The sequence below is a fragment of the Phaseolus vulgaris genome, chromosome 10 (genome assembly GCF_000499845.2).
Source record: "Phaseolus vulgaris cultivar G19833 chromosome 10, P. vulgaris v2.0, whole genome shotgun sequence".
In the NCBI taxonomy this organism is placed as follows: Eukaryota; Viridiplantae; Streptophyta; class Magnoliopsida; order Fabales; family Fabaceae; genus Phaseolus; species Phaseolus vulgaris.
The window spans coordinates 37,235,941-37,255,659 of NC_023750.2; the positions used below are offsets into that span (position 1 = coordinate 37,235,941).

The window sequence follows — 19,719 nt, forward strand, 5'->3', positions numbered from 1 at the left end:
TCTGCGTTTTTTCTCTTAATAAATTATTTATTATTATTATTAATAATGTAATGATTTTAGTATTAAGAATAATAAATTTGTTTGATTTTTCATATAAGTTGTCTTAATTTGGATATTAAAAGAGCTTTTATGAAACTCTCTTTTTAAGTTGGGAAGATTTTTTTTTGTTATACCTTAATTCTATAATATAATATCTCTGTCATTGAATGTACCGATATAATTTATTTGTCTATAATTAGTATATGTAATAACTTTTAAATAATGTATAAAATAACAACTTTATGAAAAATTAGTCAAATAAGTAACTTGTTGGCTTTTTATTTTTTCCAATTCTGTTAAGATTATTTTTGTGTGACTTCAAAGATTTGTGTTAGTATTTAGATAATTGAATCTAATCACAATATTTTTGGATTTCTAATATCTTTACATAAACTTGTAAATATAGTATATATCAAAATTGAAAAAAAAAAATTGAGAATTTTATGAAAAATGGTCTTGTGAGTGACTTGTTAGCTTTTTTTAATTGTGCTAGGTTGTTTTTGTGTGAAATCAATTTTTTTAATGTAGCTTTTATGTTATTGAATTCAATGGTATGATTTACGATTTTATTTTATAAGCAGTGCATCAAATTCATTCTCTCTTTCACATTGTACTACATCGATCAAAATCAAGAACTATGAGTATTTGTATTTAATTATGCATTTTTCACTTATTTGTAGATATGACCAACTATAATAATTGTAACCACCTCTTTCCCTTTTTTGCGAAGAATTTGTTACATTTTATGTATCTAAAAATGACCAAACAAAATATAGGTATTTTTTTTTGTGTTTTTCAACAACGAATTAATAGAGTCAACTAGGTTGATGAATGTTTCCTTAATATTATCCCTCATTCATGCAAGTCTCCACATTTCTTGAAATTTTGTCCACCTATTCTATTGTTTTTTATTTATTTTCGACCTTGACAATGTTGTAGTAATAGTTAAATATGTACTCACTAATCTCGTATGTTATTAAACAAATAAAACTAGTTAAAACATATATTATAAGTATATATTACTAAAAAAAATTATTAAATAAAAATTAATTTTAAAAATAAAAATAATTAATCGTTATACTGATTAAATTAAATATTATTTTAAATATAAAATAATTAATTTTTAAATTAGTTTTTATTATTGTTAAATAATTTTTAAATTAAAATATAATTAACTACTAAAATTTTATTTTAAATATTGATAGTTAAAATTTAGTAACTAGTCAAGTAATTAATTATTTTTTTTTCTAAAATTAATTTATATTTAATGTTTTTATGACGGTGAAACAATGGTTTAAAAGTAAAAAAAATAATCGATCAAAAAAACTTTGTCGAAAACTAGCTGGTTGTTATGAATGCAAGCAACATATTCATCTTGTATTTGAGTCCTTAAACATTGTCATGTTCATCAAAGTCAACAATTTGTTGAATGGTTATTCACAATTGTAGTACACATTTTCAATGCCTTATTACTTTGCTAGTCCTTACACATGGTTAGAACATTATCCTATGTGACAACAAAAAGAAGTACTCCATATTAGGTTTAGTTGGAAGGATGCACCAGATATAATTCTACACATTTGACCTTTAAGATAGTAGGTTATCATGTATATGGTAAAATAGAATAATTTATATAATATCTTTACTTTTAAATAACTATATTATTTATTATATTTTTTTTCTTTAAATATAAGAATTATAATATCTTATAATTTAACTCCTAATATGATTAAATTGATATTTAAATGTTTACATATTAAAACTTTTGTGTTTTATTAAAAGAAAGTCTGAATGTCAGAAAATATATCAAGTAATCTTTAAAAAACAATATAATGAAGTAAAATAGAAATAATATTTCAAAACTTAAAAGTACCTAAATAAATAAGAATACAATCATTTTTAAATTTGAAATAAATAAATAAATTTAAGATAATAATAAAAAACTTGCATAATCATTTTTGAAAATAAAATAATAATATTATATTAAAAAATAGAGATGAGATAGGAGTGTTGTGCAAGTTAGACACTCCCCCTTCAATAATTAATAATAATAAAACTCTATTAATATCTTACCTTAATCCCATCTTTCAAAAAAAAAAAAAACTTCTTTTTGTCCCTTGCTCTTTTTCTTTGCACTAACTCTCTTTCTTTATTTGTTATATCTCTTTTTCTTTATCCTTGTCTATCTTTCTTCTTTTTACCAATTATTTAAACATTACAACTTATATCATCTCCTTATGAGTTTGACCACTAAAAAATATGGAGAAGTGAGATTAAACCCTTTTTATGCTAATATTAATGGACTTATATGAATTTTATTAACCTTTTCTTTGTTTTGGATTGGATCAGTTTTACTTCATTTATTTTTATTCTTCTATTATTTAATTGGTCATTATATCTTAGTCTTTTCTATTAATTGTTCTTGTTATTTAATTTACTTTCAATTATGCACTAACTTTATGCATTAATTTACATTTTATCTTATTTAATTTACTTATGAACTAGTCCGATACAGTAATATGTTATTTAATTTATTTTCCGTTATGTTTATATTTATATTATTTGCTTTCAGTTATGCAATTTATAGTGTAAGTTATTTAATTTATTTTCAATCATGTATACTGACCATTCGTATTATTATTATTATTTTCTTATTTATTCCATAATATATTGACCGTTTTTATCGATTTACATTTTTACTATTTAATTTACTTATAATATATATGGATCTTTTTATTATTTTATGTTCTTATTATTTAATTATTTAATAATGAAATAAAACACTATATTTATTTTTTATTTATCTATATTTTCTTATTTAATTTGTTTATACAACTGTATCCAGACCATTTTCATTCCTTATTTTGTTTCCAACTTTAACTCTATCAGGTAGAAATTTGAGTAGTCATATGTAGATCTCATAGAAAATTCTTATTTTATATCAGACCATTTATTCTTAGAATTATGTTTTAACTGAAACTAAAAAAGTACTTTATTTCTTCCCTTTTCTTCTAATTCTCATACTCGCCTTCCTCTTCTCCAATATAGGTTCCATATATCCAAATATTATCGCTCCACTCATCTAAATCCTTGACAATTTTGTTTTTATATTATGAAAGTGTGTGTAGCCCTAGGAACCTATAACAAAGAGATTTATAACAGAGAAAAACCATATGAGTATTTTGATGTAATTGCAACATTTACAGAGAATAAAGAGAAAGAATGCTTCGAGATATGAAGAAACAGAGAAGAGAGATGAAGCACTGTGTGAAAGAAAAAGAGAAAAGATTATTTCATTAATCTGAAATTGAATGCATAAAAAATCCTAAAAAGAGTTTATATACATGAGGTGTAAAAAGAAAAAAGGGCACACTGTATACAACAGAAAGCCAGAAAGGGAAAGCCCAACTGGTTTAGAAGCCCAAAAATAAAAAAAAGGGAAAAAAACTTTATAATATTTTAATAGCCCCCCTCAAGCTAGGAGTAGATGTTTTTCATTCCTAGCTTGGAAAAGAGGATATTGAATTGGGCAGTAGGAAAAGGCTTGGTGAAGAAGTCAACTGCTTGTAGAGATGAAGAGATTGGAAGCAGTTTAAGTAGGCCTACATTAAGTTTCTCCCTGACAACATGACAGTTGATCTCTATGTGTTTGGTGCGCTCATGGAAGACTTGGTTATTTGCAATCTGGATGACAACTTGATTACCACAATAGAGAAGGGCTGTTGCAGGTGTTGAACGCGTAAATCTTGTAGCAAGTATGTTATCCATTGAATCTCACAAGTGGTTGCAGCAAGAGCACGATATTCTGCCTCAGAGGAGCTCCTAGATATGGTTTGTTGTTTCTTGGACTTCCAAGAGACGAGTGACTCCCCCAAATACACAGAAAAACCAGCTATGGATCTGCGAGTTTCAAGGCATGTAGCCCAATCAGAATCACTATAAGCTTTTAATTGAATAAGAGACTGACTGTGTAAGAAGATACCAGTGCCAAGAGTTCTTTTGAGATAACGAAGGATGTGCATCGCTGCTTGGTGATGTTCACTAGTTGGGTGTGAGACAAATTGGCTGAGATGATTAACAAAGAAGGAAATATCAGGTCGTGTGTTGGTTAGATAAATAAGGCGTCCAATCAATCGTCTATATGCAGTGGATTCTGCATCACCAAGTAGGGTGCCTTTTGTGGTTGAGAGCTTGACAGGGTGCAATATTGCTGTAGGAGCAGGGGCACATCCCAACATACCAGTATCTTTGAGCAGATCTAAAACATATTTGCGCTGACTTAAGTGGATACCAGTGGCATTGCGAACAACTTCAATTCCCAAAAAATAAGTCAAATCACCATGGTTTTTAATGTGAAATAAATTGTGTAACAGACTAGTGATAGTAGATATCTCCATAGGATTATTCCCAGTGAGAATAATGTCATCCACATAGGCCAAGAGTGACGTGGTGTGTTTGCCATCATGTTTCAAAAATAAAGAGTGGTCAGTAGTGGAAATTTTATAATTGTGTGAAAGTAAGAAATTTGAGAGTTTGGCATACCATTGTCTACATGCTTGTTTAAGACCATAGAGGGACTTCTTTAGGCAGCATACGAGATTGGGAGAAGAAGTGTGAAAGCCTTGAGGCAATTGCATGTAAACTTCTTCATCTAAGTCCCCATGCAGGAAAGCATTGTTCACATCAAGCTGTTTGAGTGTCCAATTTTGGGTTGCGGCTAGAGCGAGAAGTAGACGTAGGGTAGTCAACTTTGCTACAGGAGCAAAGGTGTTTAAGAAGTCCAGACCTTCAATTTGGTTGCATCCTTTTGCTACCAATCAGGCTTTATAACGCTCAATGGAACCATCTGCGTGATGCTTGATCTTATAAACCCATCTGCGTGATGCTTGATCTTATAAACCCATCTACACCCAATTGTTGATTTACCAACTGGAAGAGTAGTCAGGGACCATGTCCCATTATCTTGAAGCACTTTTAGTTCCTCCTTCATAGCACGAATCCAAGGTGGATGTTGGACAACTCCCTCATAGTTGCGAGGTTCCTCAGCAAAAGAAATTAACAATATTGTATTTTTTGAAAAACTTTGATAGAAAATTATAATTTAAAAAGGAATGGATTGAGTGTTTTGTACTTACAACACTGTTGTTGATGTTTGACACATCAAAATCTTGAAGATAAATGGGGGATCTTCTACTGCGGGTAGATCTTCTAGGAGGTGCTGCTGCAGTCTCATTTTGCTCTCTTTGCTCACTTTGCTCAACATTAGTGTCAATCTCATAAACATCATCAGTAGTATTATCAAAAATATTTTCAGTTTGCATATGAATATCATCATGAGTATGGGTATAATGTTGAGGAATGGGTAAAGAAAGACTATTTGAGTCATTATTTTGAATATGATTTGAATGGTAAGGAAAAGAGTTTTCATAAAAAATAACATTTCTTGACAAATCTATCTTATGGTTTTTGAGGTTTAGAAACAAAAAACCTTTCGTGTTTGGTTTGAAACCAAGGAAAACGCCTGGAGCAGCACGACTATCCAGTTTTTTTTTTCTGTGAGCAATAATAGTTGAAGAATAACACAGACATCCAAAAACACGAAGGGAAGAAATACCACAAGCTTTTTATGCAATCTCTCATAAGGCGTAGCATTATTAAGCAGCGGAGTAGGCATACAATTAATAAGGAAGGTAGCATGTTGTACAGTAAACACCAAAAAACAACAGGAAGATTAGATTGAAAAAGCAAGGCACATGTGACGTTTAAGAGGTGTTGATGTTTTCTTTCAACAATATCATTTTGCTCAGGTGTTTCAATACAAGTAGTTTGATGTATAATACCTTTTGATGCAAAAAAATTCATGCATAGAGAATTCAACACCATTATCAGTAGATTTTAACCTTAGTAGAAAAATGATTTTTAGCATAAGCAATAAAATTAACAACACTAGCCCTGACTTCAGATTTGTTGTGCATGGGAAAAACCTAAATGCATCTAGTAAAATCATCAACTATGGTAAGAAAGAACTTATAACCAAGCATGGAAACAACAAAACAGGGTCCCAAGATATCAATATGCAATAATTCAAAAGGTTGAACACTTTTAGTATTGCTAGGAAAGAAAGAAAGTTTCTTTTGTTTGGCTTGGTGACATGTATCACAAATATAGTTTTTGTCAATATGAATATTAGGATAGTATGTTTGTAGAATTTTTAACCTTTCATCCGAGGGGTGACCCATTCTGAGGTGCCAAATGCTGCTTTGTTTTGTAGTGCAGCTCATAATTCTGCCATCAGTTTTATTGAAAACGTATAGTCCGACTACAAGATCAACTGTACCAATCTTGTCTTTGGTTTTGGATTTTTGTATCAGACACTCAGTGGAAGAAAAAATAAGTTCACATTTAAGTGATGCAGTCAATTGACAAATGGATATTAAATTGAAAGAGAAATCTGGTACATACAAAACATTTTCAAGAATAAAATTTTCATTAAAGAAAATTGTGCCAGAACAGGAAGCAATAACAGAATTTCCATTGGCAAGCCTAATGGTAATGAGTTTGATATGTTTATATGATGTAAAGTGTGACAAAGAAAAACAAACGTGATCAGTCGCACTAGAATCCAGAATCCAAGTATATTCATTAAAATTGGAATTTTTGAGCTTTTGGATATTACCTGTGACAGCCGAATTCTGACCTTGATGATTAGTAGAGAGGGAACCAACCTGATTGACTTGAACTTGATTGTTGGAATTGTTAACATTTTTCAGAAGTTCTGAAAGAAATTGATATTGATGCTGAGTGATGCGGAAATCTCCTCCATTATTCTGCTTGTTTTGATCTTGATTTCCATAATTTTCTTCTTGAATGGTAGTGGAGACGTTGTTGGATTGAGAAAACTTACCTTACTGAGATCTATACCCGGGAAGGTATCCATGTTTCTTGTAGCAGATATGAACAGTATGACCAATTTTGTTGCAGTAAGTACAAACCTTTTTATTACTACCAAACATTAAGCCTCTGTTATCTTGGTTGGGAAAGCCGTTTTTCTTAAAAACAAACACTCTCATTGTGACCCAACTTTCCACAAAAAGAACAAGTAATGGTATTGGTACTATTGTGGTTAACAGAGGTAACATGGGCAACATTTTTGACATTAGCTACAAGAACACATTATTAAACTGGCGCTCTTGTTGGATAACAAGAGAATTTTTTTTGTAATAGCAGGGACAGGTTCCATGAGTAGAATATGTTCTTTTATATTATTGTATTGGTCATTAAGGCCACATAAAAATTGCATAGCTTGATCCTCTCTTTTTCTTTGGATAATAACAGAAGGCTCATTACAAGAACATATGTGATCAGGCCTAAAATTATCTAATTCATCCGAAATAATCCTGAGTTTAGTGAAGTAATCGGTAACATAAAGGTCACCTTGATTGAGTGAAGAAGCTTCCATTTGAAGATCAGAGATACGTGATAAATCACCTTGTGAGAAGCGGGCCTTGAGGTCATTCCATATGTCCAGTGCCTTATCCATCCATAAGATGCTCTGACATATATGAACAAAAACCGAGTGTACAAGCCAAGACGCCACCATGTTGTTGCATCTTGTCTAGGATGAGAAAGAAGAATCGACTTCTGAAGGTCGGGGAGCAGTGCCATTGACAAACTCGACTTTATTCTTTGCGCTCAAAGTCGTGAAAATCGAGCGACTCCAAGAGTGGTAATTTGTGGAATCAAGAACGGGTGACACAAGGGGTGTAGCAGAATTTTCACTGGGATGTAGGTATAAGAAACTATCAACAATATTTTCGCCTTGAAAAAGATTCTTGTTCTTACTAGGGTTAGGGCTTTCGCTCCCGTCACTGTTCTCATCAGCCATTTGTGTGCGAAAATACGAATGGTAAAGAACCCAAACAATCGTTAGAAAGAACAAGAAAATACAAAGCAGGGTGAATATATAAAACGTAAAAAAAAAAAAGAGAATCTTGAGAGGATGAAGACAGAGTGCGCGCAACAGAGCTCTTATCAAGGAAAAGCTCTGATACCATAACAGAGAAAAACCATATGAGTATTTTGATGTAATTGCAACATTTACAGAGAGTAAAGAGAAAGAATGCTTCGAGATATGAAGAAACAGAGAAGAGAGATGAAGCACTGTGTGAAAGAAAAAGAGAAAAGATTGTTTCATTAATCTGAAATTGAATGCATAAAAAACCCTAAAAAAAGTTTATATACATGAGGTGTAAAAAGAAAAAAGGGCACACTGTATACAACAGAAAACCAGAAAGGAGAAGCCCAACTGGCCTAAAAGCCCAAAAATAAAAAAAAAGGGAAAAAAATTTCTAATATTTTAACAATTTATCCTCCCAAAACTTTCTTTTATGATATGTGTTTTGACCTCAAGTCCTAGAGATAACATTGTTAGAGGTTAGATCACCTAATATATTTATAATATATCTATTATTCAAAAAATACAATTTATCTTATCTTATACTCATACTCTTAACTCTCCTAATGTTAATAACTTATTATCTTTGTGTTTATACTCACTTAAACATTTGAGAGTTTTTGTAGATAGACTTTCTTCTTTTATTTGGGATGAAAATTAGTTTTCTGATGAACATTATATCCTCATCCTCGTCGAATTAGACTTCTCTAACTCATTTCTGGTAGGAAGAATATGAAATGTTCATGTGACTGGTGGATTAAGTGGAATACATTGTACAACATTCATACACTTTCAGGCAGATACTATTGCTGGCGCAGGTATCCATAGAAACATTTTATGCAATAGCTATTTGATTCATATGAATACATAACAATCTATGCAACCGCCCATAAAAAAACTTTCTCTTAATTTCCTATGAACAAAATTTCCTTGCCATTGGAGATATAATTTCACGATATTGATCAAATGTGCATGTGAGTCGTACGTGTCAAGCAAACGCCGCTTTTCAAGACTTTTATGATCGACCAAAGCACTGCGTTAACAGCTTATTTGCAATAAAAAACAATATCATTAACTAATTAGTACGCAGATAAAAAAAAAATAACTAATTAGTACGAAACATCCAAAAGAAAATAAAGTAGTGTTATTGATAAATCAGATCATTTGATACAGTGACCATTAACTCTTCACAACCAATATGAGCGTAGCATGAAATTTCCTAAATAAGTTCCATCACCAAATAGAATCTGCTTACCATCACACATCAAAGTGAATGTTAGTCAAAAAATTCGGCTATATCACACTCCCCAAATGTCGGCTTCTACAAAACTTAATTCTTCAGCGACATGTCTCCCATGGCTGCATATATTGACTTTGTTACAGATGGTGAAAAAGGTTTTGGTTTTTTGTCTTAAACTGCTTCCATTTCTATAAAATCTTCAATCCCATCCATTATTATTCATCTATATACTCTGTCTTCAATTTCTGGCTTCTTTGAGCACTCCTCAAAAGCAACACATGAGTTTCAATTCAGTCCCTGATCTTGTGAGGCCAAGACCCACATCTTTGGATCGTGCTTTCAGAGGTACTCAAACGATTACCTTCAATATCCTCTATCTACAAGTAAGTAGTGGATCAATAGAAACCAACCCTCTGCATGCCTTTGTTGCTTTCAGTTTCTTTGCACTTCTCGGTTTCATCCAAATAAGATATCCAGATAATCCCTCCCCATTTCAACTTCATCCAAAGACCACCCTCATCTCCATCGCTACCTTTCTTCTTTACTGCTTGGGCTTCTTGGGTAGCCTCAAGTTTGGTATTAGGGTTCATCACTTTGACACCCTCATGCACGTCTTTGGTTCACTCTCTTTGATTTCCTTGCTCTTGCTCTTGCTACCTGACACTTGGGAGTCATTAGGTTTCGTTGTGTACACATTGTGGTTCATCACTCTCCTACTTTTCATTATCAGAACCCGTTTAAGGGAAATATGGGTGCAGCGTCAACAAATAAGAAGAAGGGTGGTTCGTCCACTGTTACCAACCACTTCACGGGATATGGAGATTCTCATAATTCTTTCCGAATTACCTATGTGATATGTCAGAGAATGAAGGAACCAAGTATATAATAACAATGTTGTGTTTTGTTTTATTAAAATATTAAATTTAGATTACTATATTTAGGGAGATTCTTAGAGGAGACATTCCACATATTACACAACAGTGGCACTCCAATGTTGGACCTAAAAAAGCACAACAAATAAAGATTTAGTATATAAATTTGGGACTTGAAAACTATCTTCACCTTATAAATTCTTTAAGAAAACATACAAAAAATCAATATTGGTTGCTTTTACTTCTACATGTTTAGGGATGGTTCACGTATGTGATATTCCCATCTGATATTTATGTTAGCTAAAATAAAATTGGATTTCATTTTCTATCACTACCACGAAAAGTATTAAATACAAATCAATAAAAATAAAGATTAAAAATAATTAATTATTATATTAATTAAATTAGATATTATTTTAAAAATTAAAAATATTAATATTTTTTTAAAGTAACTTTTATTATTAATAAATAATTTTTTAAGTTGATATTTAATTGACTAGTAAGATTTTAGTTACATATAAAATTATTGATAACGAAAATCTTATAATAACTAATTATATATTAATTTAAAAATTATTTATTTATAATAAAAATTATTTTATATTAATTTTTAAATTAATATTAATTTGATTAATTTAGTGAGTAATTATTTTTTAAAGTTAATATTTTTTATCTCTAAATATTTAATGATTATGGTTTACTTTAGTAACTTGATACATTACGTACCATATCTACCATATCTACAAAACACGTGGTAAACTTTTCCAAACAAAAATTCAATGATATTTTAGATAATAAATTTTAAAAGGTATTTCAGCAACTACAGGAAGAACCAAATTTTTTCAGAAACATGTATAGAACAAAAAATTTAGGGATGAAAATAAAGAAAAAAATTTAGGGATCAAAAGAATAGCTTAGAATTATTTCGATGACAGAGAATAGAAATAGTTGGTTCTTGCAGTTGTTATTATTATATTTTTAATTAAAAAATATTTTATTGAATATGCAGTCAGATAAAAAGATTTAAATACATTTTCTGATTATATTACCATTATTATTATCGTTGTTTATTGTTATTATAATGTTATTATTGACATCACCATTACATTGCCAGCAGCATCATCATAACATGTTCCTTGTTGACCATTCTTCACTCTCAAGTGAGAGAAAGAAGAAAAAAAAACAAGATCGTTATAGAAGTTATAATTTATGTTTGAAGAAATTTGTTCTATAAATTATGTTCTAAAAAGTTCATCTGGAGCACATTTAATATGTTTTGATTTTCCTTTTTAAAAAAAAACTCATTTCAAAATCTATTATAATATTTTGAAAAAAAGTTGTTTCAAAATATATTTCATTTTCTGAAAGTCTGTTTTTGATTTTTTATTTAAAAAATCCTGTTCTAAAAATCCTGTTCTAGAAATCCTGAAAAGCTTATTTCAGCTGAAACAAATTATCCAAAACAAAGATTAAAATGTTCATTTTAAAAGTTGTGGAGGTGAAGTTAGAAATTATGTCGGAGTACCAGAAGAATAAGTCTTAAAAGGATTTCGAAAGAATTAAAACATGTCTACAAATCTGCTGTGTAGAAATGGATCCAAAAATAGTAGGCCCATTTTTATGGGCTTAAAACCAAGTAAGGTTATGCGGACAGCTATGCATCTAACAAATGATTAAGAGGATGATGTGCATAAGATACTACTAGGTACAAATACATACACGGACACTGATACGATATGGATACTGATACGACATGGATACTGATACGGACACAAAAATACATATAAAATTTAAAATGTAGGATATAGGTACAAAAATCTATATATTATATAATTATGAATTATATAAATTGATAATAAATATTAATATGCACAAGTATGTTCCAAATTATTTTTTTGAGCAGAAAAATGTTTTTCATGACTGGTTCAAAAAGATTTATTTTTTTATTTTTATAATCATAATAAAAGTTTATACAATAAATTTGAATTTTTAAAAAATTAATGTATTTTTTTATAAAAATTGTGTTAGAACCGTATTAGAATTTTCAGAAATCCAACAAATACTTTTTGAATTAGACACTTTACGGATATGTGTCCTACAAGTGTCATACAAGTGTCGGTATCCGATATGAGTATCCAACACCGACACACAATTTAAGAAAAGTGTTTGAGCTTTATACTACAATTCAATAAATGCTGCACTTTAAGATTTAAAATTATAAGGGAAAACATACAAAATTAAAAATATATATTTTTTATTTCAACAAGGAATAAAATTATGTATATTATTCTTTAAGGGATAAAAAAAATATAGATTATAATAATATCTACAGATACTGATCAGAAAAATATAATAATTAATAACTTGAGTTTTTTTAAGTAAAACTTAAAAATTATTAAATAGTATGAAAGATATGTATTTGAATAGACAAACGAAGAAGCATTATTTCACTTTAGATGTAATATCTTTTACAGTTCAAGCATTAATTAAATACATTTTTTTTAGATATGCAATACTCTTTTAAATACACAATTAAGAATCAAATGTTTAAAAGGCTTAATTATTTACTGATTATATCAACTTTTCCAGTTTATAGGAATGAATTAGTAACTGTTGAATTAAATTTAGTTAAATATTAACTGGTGACTCTATTGCATTCCAGATTATTGCATCTGATGGTCTCCAAAAATAGTGACATGTTTTCACGTGTAATAATCCAATATAGACATTATCTTAAATATGTTATTTTATTTAATTTTTTTTCTATTTTATATAATTAGAAAAATATTAATTTATTATTATTATTATTTCATTTTAAATACTTATATCAGAGACCATGAAAATATATATTTTTTCGTACAAACCACTAAATTTAAAGGTACAAAATTAGAAAAATAATGCGATATTATTGTAATTATTTATAAAAATATTTTTTTATTCAATGATCCTTATTATCTGGAGGGAGAGCGAGAGGAATACAGGAAATAAGAAGATACAAATTAAATTATTTTATTTTATTAAATAAAAAAAATCATTTTTTTCTTTTCAAGCTTATTCTTGAATTTGAAATTTCAATTTGACCCACTTACTATTTTCAAGTGTTTGAGACTTTGGAGGAAAAATCATCAGCAAAAATAGAAATCATCAACAATAATTTATTTCTGAAATATAAGTGTTTTCTTTAAAAGTGTCTTAGAAATAATATGATTATGCCCTAAAGTTATGTGGTAATGTGTGGCACTGAGAATGATTCAACTACCAGTTTTTGCAAGGTTATAACGTGCATATCAGAAAATGCTTATGCATTATTAGTTGGCCAAAATATTAAGCCAATTACTTAAAACTATAAACACAAAACAAACAAAGAAAAAAACATTTGTATTAATTATGCACACAATGTGTGAACATTTTGACATTAATTTTGTGTCATAAGTAGCAGTAATAAGTTAACCTTTTCTTCTTCTATAATTGCAATATGTTTGCTGCGAAGTGAAATAACAAGTACTAATTACAATTAATTATACACACACAAATTCTCAAGCTTTTTTTACTCAAGACACCCTTACATTCTTTTAGCTAGTATGTAGTTTTTATTTACCAATATTTTTTTCTTACATAACACAAATATTTTTGAGAGAGATAATCGTATTTGAATTTGATAAAAATGTTATAAGAGATATAAGTAAGATTTTAATCTGGTAAATAAATAATGAATATCATACCTTTTTTTTCTGAATATCATGGTATCATATTTAAAGTAAAACAATGACAGATTGAACTGAAAATTGAAGAAAAGTGTTATAATTAAAATTAAGAATTCAAATTGCATAAAATATACAAAATCCAAAATTACAGATAATTTAAAATTAAAGAACTAAAATTGAAAAAAAAAACACGACAATTTTATAACATATAGAAGTTAGTATTTCACTCAATCCTGTGTGTATCTTTAAACTTGAAAATTAATAATGTCATACCTCAAATTTACCCACACGTTGATAATCTAGAGTATTGGAAAGTATTACTTTTGAATAATTTGCTCTCCAAATTGAGATTCCCTAAAGAATCAAGGTTTATTTTAACATCAAATTGGCCTACCAAACGAAAACTTGTCTAATAAAAATAGGTAAATCATTATAAAGAATTTAAATTTACCCAACTAATAAAAACCCACAATCCATGAATCATTCTAGCTTTAATTATTTTATAGTATAAAAAAGTACTGAGAGAACTTCTACTTACAAAATTGTGCTTTGGTTGGTCAGTTCACGTTTTTTCTTGTATTGTTCGGATCAAACTGCCTCACTCTTCCATTCTTTACTCTCACTCACTCATTCACTTCAATCAAGCTCTCCTTTACTTCTTTTGCTTCGACTTCCAAGCTCCACATTCCGGCGAGGTGTTTCTCATTCATTTTGAGAGGTTAGTGTTGTCTTCCCCTTCTAGTTCTTCCAAGTCCACTTCGTCGACCTCTTCTTTTTCTTCGTCTGGGTCATCTTCTACCAAGCCCTTGTCGGTCGAAGCTATCTAGGTTGTGCCTCCCAGTGTTAACTCTGTTAGAGTTGACAAGTCGGCGGGTGCGAGCTCTTCTCTGAACCTAGCAAGGTCGTGCCACTGAACATTCACCCAATTAGAGTTAATGATTCGGCCACGTCTGTCAACTGATTGACCTCTGCTGTAACAAGCGAGTCGTCCCATCGTATTGGGTTCAATTGGGTTGATCATAAGGTCATTGAGTACTTAGTTTCGCTACTCCTCCTCCATTGCTTCTTTCATGGAGAGGATTTGTCTTTTCAAACTAGATGTCGTGGATGACATCATAGCAGTAGATTACTGCCACCCGGTCGAAAACGTATGTATCGATCAAGCCCCTTCAGAAAGCCCCTTTTTTCTTTGCCTATTCTTGTTTCTTTTCCGATCTCTATATAAATTTCTCTTTTGACGAGTTTACCCTGGGTGTCCTTCAGGCACTCAATGTCGCCCCACCCAACTTCATTCTAACTCATGGGCCTGCTATAAACCTTTTGGCTTGTATGTGATATGTTTCGCCTGCGTCCTTCCTTTGAAACCTTTTTACATTACTATACCTTTTACTCGACCAACCCTATAAGTTGGTTATCGCTTATCATTTAGTCAGGAACATTCATTTTGCTCCCTACACCTCTTCTTACAAAATCTTCAAGGGTAATTTTTTTAAAATTTTCATAGAGCCGATGAATATGGAGTTCTCCTTTGATTGACAAGGTTGATCTAAATTTCCTTTTATTGGACAAAGAGACCCACTCGGTACAAGCACGAACCTCGTTCTTCTTGGAGCGCCGAGGACTTGGAGGTCTACTCCATCTTTGGTAAGTTGCCGAGAAGACTCCCTACCTAAAAGCTCTTGATCGTGTATGAGTTGATCAGGGATGGATGGACTCTCATGGTATGTTTGCATATTTCTTCCTCTCGGTCGATTTTGACATTCACTAACCTCTTTTTTTTTAGGTATCATGACACAAAACAATCCCCAAATCGATGCTCTGTTGGCTGAACTTCGACGAAAATCTGCTACCCGTCGGGGTAAGGGTAGCTTAGAAACAGTTGTTGTTGGCAACCCTCCTCTACTAGAGTGACCGAGTTCATTTTGCACTCGGGGGAAAGCAGCAAAAAAAGAAGAAGAGGAATACAACATCCACCACCACTCGTTCCCTTTATGGGACTCTAAGGCATCCACCACCTTCATCTCCTATTCGAATGAGCTCCCTTTCTTCTGTCAGTGCTACCGAGGGGCCCCTCCCATTACTTGGTGGGGATCTTCATTTCGCGAAGGGAGTTCAAGTTAACTTAACATTAAATGAGGAGGAGGTGTTGAAGTCGATTCCTCGTCGAGACCTCCTTTCAGCCGCTGTGGAGGAAAGTCAGATTGCAATAGTGGGCAAAGTAGGAGATAAAAGAGGCACGCTAATAGTGTATGATTTTTTCGCAAAGGATCAAAACTACTTGACAGATTTTTTAAATTTATTTTTTTAATAATTAATTTATTATAATATGAACAACCATAATAAATTTTTTTTTTCTAAAGAAGACTCTCCTTTAGAAATTGTTGATAAAGAGTTGTAGAGATTTGGAATTAAATGAATTAAATAAATTTTATTTTAAATTAAATAAATAAAATCAAAAATAATATATTATTGTAAAAATAATTGTTATATTTTCGTAGAACTTGACCTGAGTCAAAGGTTGATAAGATATGTGAGGCTGCTGAGAAGATTGTGGTAAGATATGGTAGCATATGAAATTTAAGTTTTCCAATATACTATTTCAGCTTTTCATAATTTGACCTTTCCTGCGATCCAGAGTTTTGGATATATTACTGTAAGTGACTTATATTTTAAAGTAAGTTGTTTACTGTTTTTGGAATTGATTCCATTTGTTAGTATATTATAATTATAATTACACAGAATCTTGTCCTTGTGAATCATTTTTAAGTTGATTTAACAGCTATTGTTTGAGCATGTAAAACTTTTTTATAGCTAAAACTAGAACAACAAAAAGCTAACATTTTAATGCAAAATAGTCTTCAGTATTTGAACTTTTAAAAAAACTAAATGTTTGTGTTGATCAAAATTCTTTGACAACCTGAAAGTCTCTTCTTAGAATAAGGTGACAGGGGGCATCCACATTGTAAAGTGAAGGCTACGTAATTGTAAAGTGAAGGCTACGTAATCGATACAAAAATGTTTAGGGGGGATGATTTCAAACAATTTTTATAGTATTGTTATATGGTTTTAAGCTAATATAAGATAAATTTATTAATTTTTATAATAATTATCTTAAAAGTTATAATGATAATAATTTATACCCCACTATCATCATCCCTCACTGATGGTATTTGCTCATCTATGGTGAAGACACAAGACTATACTTGCGAAGAACACTTGGTATCTATTGTGTTTGCATCATGTTTCTGGTCAGAAATCAACAAAATTTAGAGCAACTAGTAGCTACTAACTTGCATATGATGTAATGTTTTAGGTGACAACACAAGATGGTTATATTCTTAACTTGCCAAATATTAGAGTGGGAGAATTAAGGGGGGCACCTGTTCTTCTACAGCATGGGCTTTACATGGTTACTAAAACTTTCATAAGCAACTATATGTCATCGATTTTGTTGTTGATCTTGGCAATTAATGTGATGTTGTGGTTGCAGGATGGCATAACATGGTTATTACTACCTTCAACGCAGTCTCTTGCATTTCTTTTGGCGGATAATGGGTTTGATGTTTGGGTTGCTAACACACGTGAACCAAATATAGTCGACAACATACAACTTTACCACCTAATAGCTGGTTAGTTTTGTCTACTAAAATGTTAATGCATTTATATGGTCAACAATTTTGTTTGGTTCTATTGATTATATCAGTTTTATTCTTTAAGATTATTGGAATTGGTCATGGGATGAACTAGTTGCATGTGATATTCCAGTCACATTCAAGTATGTGCATGATCTAACTGGACAAAAACTACACTATGTTGGTCACGCACTAGTGAATTTCACATTCTACGCTTCCCATTCTTGTTTTTGACTTCTTCAATGTGATGCTCACTGCAAAGTGCTGAATTCCTTTGTAGGGAACTTTGATTGCATTGGTTTCTTTTTCCCAAGACCAATTATTTAACATATTGAGATTAACTTCCTTGCTTAGCCCCATTGCTTATGTTGGTCAGACGACTTTACCCCTAGCTAAAAATGCAGCTGAAAACTTCATTGCTGAGGTATTAGTTATAAAAATGCTTTGATTGTTTGCCAAAAGAAAAAATTCTTTTTAAAATTCAAAAGATTAACATTGAAAATCTGTGTTTTCCTCTTTACAGACGCTATACAACTTTGGAATCTTTTAAATTTAATATGAGAGGGTAAGTAAATCATTATCTATATCATTCATTGTCATTCATTTCTTTGCACTGTGGCTAAGAATAAAAAGGTTGCAATGTTGTTTCCTCATTGTTCAAACTTTAATGTTTTAAGAAAGTACTATGCAGACATTTCTCAAGAAAAAGATATAACAATATAGTTTTTCTACCAGTAACAAAAAATGGGTTCAAAGAATTGTTTTAGAAAATGTGTTGCTAACCTTTCACGTAGAAATAATATTAGCAGGAAATGGTAGATACTTTATTATCTTCAACTCAACTCTAGTATTGCTTTTCGGCTTCTGGTAAGTGAGTATTAAATTTTAATCTTTAGTTTCTCTTCCACTTGATTTGGTTTTTAAATGTTAACACTAATAGTTTAATGCTATTGGAGTATGTTAAAGATCCTTGTTTTTAGTTTTATTATAAGTATACTCTTTAGCACTATTATGTGGGCTACTTTTTATATGATTAATCTTTTAAATTCTAATCTTGCTAATAAATTTTATTTTATATTTTTTTACAGGTAGATGATTATTGTTATAGCTAACATTAAAAGGTCATATGGTACACCAGTGAGCAGTGGCTCTTCAAGGAATAAAGTTCACAAAAAAATGATAGATAAAGTTTTTCACTTAATTGTTGACTTTGTAGGGTTTGATTGACCAATAATTATTGTTTTCTTTTTCTTATTGTCTTTTCTTAAATTTTATAAAAGAATAAAGGTATAAAGTTTCTCCATTGTCTGTTTATTTCTTTTTTCTCCACCTGATAGTAATTTGTGATATTCTTTTGTCAATGATATCTCGTGATACATATAGGCTATTTTGATTCCATTTAAACATTAATAGTCACACAGGAAACAATGCATAAGTCATGAACAAATATAGAGAAAATGACTTATTAATTGAAGAATATTAAATCTTTTCAATAACTCACTTCTTATTATTATATTTTTCCATTTGAGTTGACGAACTTTATAAATTTATTTTAAATTTAATGAACTTAAATATATAAATAAATATAAAATATTAAAGAGTAAGTAGACAAATAAAATAATATTTTATAATAAATTATATTATTTAGAGACCAATATAGTGACCATTTTTGGGTATTTATATATTTGGTCACTAAATTGGTTTCAATGAAATTGGTTGTTAATTTGGTTTTTATATAATTGGTTACTAAATTAGTTTCTATATATCTGGTCATTAAATTGGTTTTTATTTAATAGTAACTAAATTGGTTTCTAAATTAGTAACCAATTAAATGAGCTATCCCATGCTTCTCACAGAACCTCTCAAACTTAGCATTTTGAAACTCTCCCCCATGATCACTTCGAATTGATTTAATGCAGCAACCATTTTCATTTTGCAGAATTTTTGCTAATTTCTTAAAGGCAGAATAAGCATCATGTTTATGTGCAAGAAATAGAGTCCATGTAAATCTAGAGTAATCATCCACAACAACTAAAGCATACAAATTTCCAGCCAAGCTAGCAACTCTAGATGGACCAAATAAGTCCATATGTAACACATCCAATGGATTTTTTGTAGAGACAATATCCTTTAACTTGAAAGAGGATTTGATTTGTTTACCTTTCACACAAGCATCACAAAGTCTGTTGTCCTGAAATTTAATGTTAGGCAAACCAGAAACTAAATCTTTAGATTTCAATTTATTCAAGTGATTTGTGTGTATGTGAGCTAACCTCCT

At 30.4% G+C, this 19,719-nt stretch overlaps 1 pseudogene; it reads left to right on the plus strand.

Moving 5' to 3' along the window:
- The first annotated feature begins 16,932 nt into the window (after nucleotides 1-16,932).
- On the plus strand, nucleotides 16,933-18,010 carry LOC137818007 (triacylglycerol lipase 2-like; annotated as a pseudogene).
- The last annotated feature ends 1,709 nt before the right edge of the window (nucleotides 18,011-19,719 follow it).